This window comes from Silene latifolia, chromosome X, assembly GCF_048544455.1.
Source record: "Silene latifolia isolate original U9 population chromosome X, ASM4854445v1, whole genome shotgun sequence".
NCBI lineage: Eukaryota > Viridiplantae > Streptophyta > Magnoliopsida > Caryophyllales > Caryophyllaceae > Silene > Silene latifolia.
Genome location: NC_133537.1, coordinates 223,553,208 through 223,559,108, shown reverse-complemented (window position 1 = coordinate 223,559,108; position 5,901 = coordinate 223,553,208).

The following is a 5,901-nucleotide window of genomic DNA, read 5'->3' as shown; positions in this document are numbered from 1 at the left end:
AGCTGGGGCTTTATCAATAGGAATGGAGAAAACAACCTGTTTAACCTCCTCATACAACACTGGCTTATTTAAAATACTGATGTGCTCCTCTGTGCAATAATTTCCAAACTGAAGGACAGCATGCCTCACAGTCTCAGTTTCCTTTCTACTGCCAAGGAGACCAGTATAATACTCTAGAAAAGCATCCTGAATACTCTGGTTATCATTATAAACTTTCCCTTGTTGATCTTCAATCTGTATAGCAGTATTCCTCATGCACCTTCTCCTGATGCTATCATGAAAATAAGCTGAGTTTACATCTCCCTCCTCAGTCCACTTAATCTTAGATTTTTGTCTAAGAAAACTATCTCTAGCTTTAGTCAAAACTCTGAGGTTCTCCATAGCTTCCTTCTCCCTGATGATAAGAGAATGATTCGTAGGGTAAGCAATAATCTGAGTTTGAATATCAGCTAGACCCTGTTCAGCCTCACCAGTCTTGATTTCAATATCAAAGTTGTTTTATATTGTTCTTTATCATCGCTCCTACTCATATACAATATCATTCGATTGTAACACGGGTTTCCGCTAAACCACTATTACTAACGACAAATAGAATCTCTTTCTAAATCCTCAAATGAACCATTTAAATAATGAATAGACTAGTTCTATAGGAATCGTTCTATTCCATAGAACTCCATAGGAGTTGTCCTATGTCATATAAGATTAGCATCTTAAATTCCTAACATGCCTATGTATGATTTCTTGTGAAGATGTGTGAATAGAAGTAATGATTAGTCAAAATATGTTTTAATAATATCTTCTATGCATCCAAGGTTCAAAAGTCTTATTGCTCAAACTAAACACTTGTCATCAAGTACTTAAGTTATTAAGAACATGATAATGTTAAATTGGTAAATTGATTTGTTAGAAATTTTGATTAAACAAATACCATAATAGAGTTAACCCTTGTGAAGGATTAACTACGAATTTAGATGAAGATAAGTCTTAATCAAGTAGAAATTCTTGAAGTCAGTAGGAGCAATAAGAAGTAAGTACTTATCTTAATTGTTAAGGATAAAACTAGGCTCGAAAGAGAAAGTGTTAGACACTAAAATAGAGACAGACTCCAAATTAGTAAAGATCTAGGAAGTTGGTCGTGAGACTGCAACATATTCCTTCTTGAATATCTATGATATTAACATTGCATTATTGCCAATTACCACATCATGAGTATTTGATACAAATTTGTAGATTTCGTCATGATATTTGGCATTATTGTCTGACGACTAGCAAGAATAAGTTCAGAAATTTGCATGAATGGAACTAGGGTAGTTGTCATTTCATCCATGAACATATGAATGTTGTAGCGTACTCATTTTAGTTTTGTATTTAGAAATGTACCTCAATAATTGTTATGATGTACACTAACTCTAAATAAGAATATAATTCAAGTTTTTGTATAAAACACAAAGGGTTTCTCTATTATGCAATTAAAACGAGCGTTGTGCCCTAACATACCACGATTAAGTTTATGGTGAGACCATACAAATCAAGGCAATTAAAAAAAGCGTTGTGCCCTAACATACCACGATTAGGTACTAAAGATATGAAGCAAAGCATTTAGAAATGAGATAGATTTATGTGCAAGGAGTTACACAAAAACCATATTCTAAACACATAAGGATGGTTAGAGAACCATCTTGGCTATATTATTTAAGGAGGATATCTGCTAGGAACGTCCTAGGCAGTTGAACAATGAGATATACACAATGGAAATTGAGTACACTTGCAATAATGAGATATGCAAGAAGGAAGGGATGATATTAGGATTCGGTTTTATGAATTGGAGGAACTATGGTAGTTCGTTCCAATAACTAAAGGTCCTATCCCTACTCACTTTGAGGACAGTGGGAGCTATTCTAAGGCAAGAAAGCCTATGTCTAGATTGGATCTAGACACGTACTCAAAAGTTTTATAATGAAGACTATACATAACAAAGGGAAAAAGTATATAGTAAGGTTAGGAAAATATAAGTGTTGCTAAGACTTACCAACCAAAGCCTTGTCATAGGCTAAGCATGATAAGTCATACCATTTCAATTGAATTGAGATGATCCACTATATACAAGATTAAAAAATGAATTATAGATTATGTAGTAATTGATATTGTATTAATTTTACATATGTGATAATGCACTCATCGTTTGAGTTTTATTCAAAACCTTTTTATTATAATACTTTGTTTTCCAAATTGGTTGTCGAGACAATATTGAACCCTATTTATGTGAACTGGATTAACATAGTATTGGCCCCTAGTCACTTATATGAGGTGATGTCTCCTAGTGACTAGAGTGTGAGTCCATTGATGGCAAGTTCAAGTGCCATAGGGTCATAAGGGATGACTGATCGAGCACATAGGCAAACTGTATGGGGCACTCTGTCGAGCAGTGACCGCTTATAGAGTTCTGGCAATTTTATATAGCCTAGTCGTGGCGAGAGCTACTATAGTATTCTTTTGAGTCGATTCTTTGACTAGAGACTATTCGCCCGAGTCGGCACAGTTTCTGATTGACCTTGATTTTTGCCCCAAGCCATTCTGTCAAAAGGGGTGAGTGTGCATCTTTTGGGTCATGATGAACAGTTGGTGTACGAAGGGAATAGTGCAATAGGAATTGTCCACCCCTTGTCAGGGTTATTTGAAATCTCAAGGTCACTCGAGGAGTAGTGAACTGGAAATGCGTGGCCATGCTCAGAAAGTATCTGCGGTAGATAATTCCGGTCAGACAGTTACTCTTCAGATCGAGGAAACCACTCAAGATATGATTAAATGCAAGAAAGACCTGCAAGACACCTTGAATTGAGTGGGAGATTATAATAGGACGAGATAATTGGTGACGCACACTTGTCTCAGACAAGTGGGAGATTGTTGGAGTATGTGTCCTCAACAATGGTGTGATCACATTATTGAAACTCGTGATAAGAATACGTAAGGGATGATTCATTTATATATGTCAACTGATCAACATTAATCGGTAATGATTGGCTGACTAGAGTTTGACATTACTGTCGTTTAACGGTGGTGCTCAGTCGATCCCTTAAGCTCACACCTAAAGGTCGATTCCCTCAATTGTAAAGTTAATCAATTGTATGACGATACACATTGATTAAATCCTTAAATTGAACAAATTGATATATAAGAGAGAATATTATATCTTATTGTAATATTATTAAATAAGATTTAATTTAGTAATTAAAATGTTATATTAATAAAATTGATTATTGTTTATGAAACATTTGGGAAAAGAATTATTAGTTAGTTATAATTACAAAATGTTGTAGATTATATTGACTAGATTAAAGATGAACCATTTTACATACATGTAATTATGAATTACAATGTAAATTGTCATGTGTAATTTATTTAATGAATAATGATATTTAATTTGTTAAATATGCATTAAAATTACTTGTGACATATTATGTGTCACATGTCAGACATTAAAAATGACAAAAGACATTTAAATGGATGTCCATTTTATCCCATCAAAACCGGTTGTATGGGTGGTAAATGGGCTTTCATGGTTTTGTTTTTTAAATGTTAAAAATAGACATCATGATGACCATCTTACATACCTATTCACTAGCTATTGTCTTGATAAGAGAATCAGCAATGCATGCCTCTTTTAAGAAGAGGAAAACCGTGCACCCCTAACACACTAGTGGGAGTGTTCTCATATTTGTAGAGATTATTCTTATGCTTATGAATGATTATCTAGTTAATAATATTTGTAGTATTGAGGGATAGTCTTGGTGCAACTAAGAGGAGGCATTCTTCTTTGGATGCTTGAAGTTTTGGAGGATCATCCAAATATCTTATTTAGCTCAAGATCTAGATTTGGAAGGAGTCCAAATCTAGTGTCCATAAATCCGTCATAAATGTATGTAAGAAAATCGTTTTCTCCTTATTTTTGGTTAAAACATCTTGCATGCAACTAGATCCACTAGTATATAAATTATGGGTAATTTATAAAATGATTAAATAAGTTTATTAGGGGTATATGAACCTTTCATGACCATCATAAGCTTACCAAAGATATCACCCTGTTGGAAATTAAAGCTGCTGTTTTCAGCATTGACTCTAACAGTAGCCCTGGTATTGATGGGTTCTCCTTAAGGTGTTTCATATTTGCTTGGCCCATTATTGAAAGATATTTGTGTGCTGCTGTGTTTAGCTTCTTTAGAACTTGAAACATGGCTAAGCAAGCCAATTCTACCCTTATCTTTCTTATCCCAAAGAAGCAATTGGTAACTCAGTCATGGACTATAGGCCTATCTCTTGTTGTACTATTTTTTTACAAAACCATAAGCACAATCCGGGCTAATAGACTTCAACAAATCCTTCCTTCTATTGTTGGTAATGAGCAGACAGCTTTTGTGAATAGAAGGTGTATTTTTGAAATATTATGCTCTCACAACCACTTGTCAAAGGTTATAGTAGAGGTAACATTTCTCCATGTAGACATTTGGAAAGCTTTTGATTATATACAATGGGAATTTGTATCTCATATGCTTAAGGCCTTAGGGTTCCCTCCTTTATTTTCTAAGTGGATTATGGGCTACATAACTAATACTTGGTACTCATTTAAGATCAATGGAGCTATTTCTGTGTTCTTTCTAGGGAAAAGTGGCATTAGGCAAGGAGATCCCCTTTCTCCCTACCTATTTTTCCTCGGTATGGAGATTTTATCTAGATCCCTCAGAGGAATTTGTTCACAACCCCAGGTTTCTTATCATTCTAAATGCGGTAGGCTTAACCTCACTCACTTAATATTTGCAGATGACTTGGTGATATTTGTAAGGGGGGATGTGCCTTCCGTCACTGCTGTAAAGAATGTTCTATCTCAGTTTGCTCTTCTCTCAGGATTGCATGCAAATATTGATAAAACTAATGTTTACTTTGGAGGGGTTTCTCCTAATATTATCCAGGAACTTATTGATGCTACTAGGTTTTCTTTGGGGCAGTTCCTTTTAGATACTTACGTATCCCTCTTACTTCTTCAAAGATCAAGGTTTCCATGTTTGACTCTTTGATAACTAAGATTTAGAGAAGCATTCATCATTGGTCATCTCAATCCCTCTCTTATGCTGGAAGAGCACAACTTATCAATTCTGTGGTTTATGGCTTGGATAATTTCTGGTGCTCTAATACTCTTCTTCCCATGGAGGTAATACACCACATAAATAAATTGTGGAAGGATTTTTTTTTTTTTGAATATAGCTGATGGTGAATGGAGAATGGTATTCAAGAGTTGGTCGAAAATTTGTTCTCCTTGGGAGAATGGAGGTTTTAATATCAAAAACATCTTCTCCCGGAACCAGGCCTTACTCATGAAGTGGGTTTGAAAGCTTTCAGTCCCTGCATCAGGTCTGTGGGCAAAATGGGACAAGTTGTACGTTCTGAAACAGGAAAGGCATTTGGTCTGTTTCATCAAAAGACCAGTTCCCTTCTAGTATCAAAGATATACTCAAAGTTAGGAAAAATTTTGTTTTTCTTTCTGGATCTGTCCAGCAAGCTCAGTGTATTTTAAATAACTGGTGTGCATGGTCCCGTACTTCTGTTAAGAACATTTATTTGTTTTTTTCTGACAGCCTATTCTAGTTGGGGATTGGGTTGCTGGTCTATCTCATTCTGGTATTTTGCCTAGTCATAGGATTATTACCTCTATGGCAGTACAAGGGCAACTAGCTACAGTTGACAACCTATTGAAGCGAGGCTTCTCTTTAACTAACAGATGTAGTCTATGTGAGAGGCAAGAGGAAACACATGAGCATCTGTTCCTTTCCTGTGAAGTTTCTCAACAAATTTGGTTTTCCATTTTGAAATGGATGCACATTGATAGACTGGGATTGAGTCTGCAGCAGG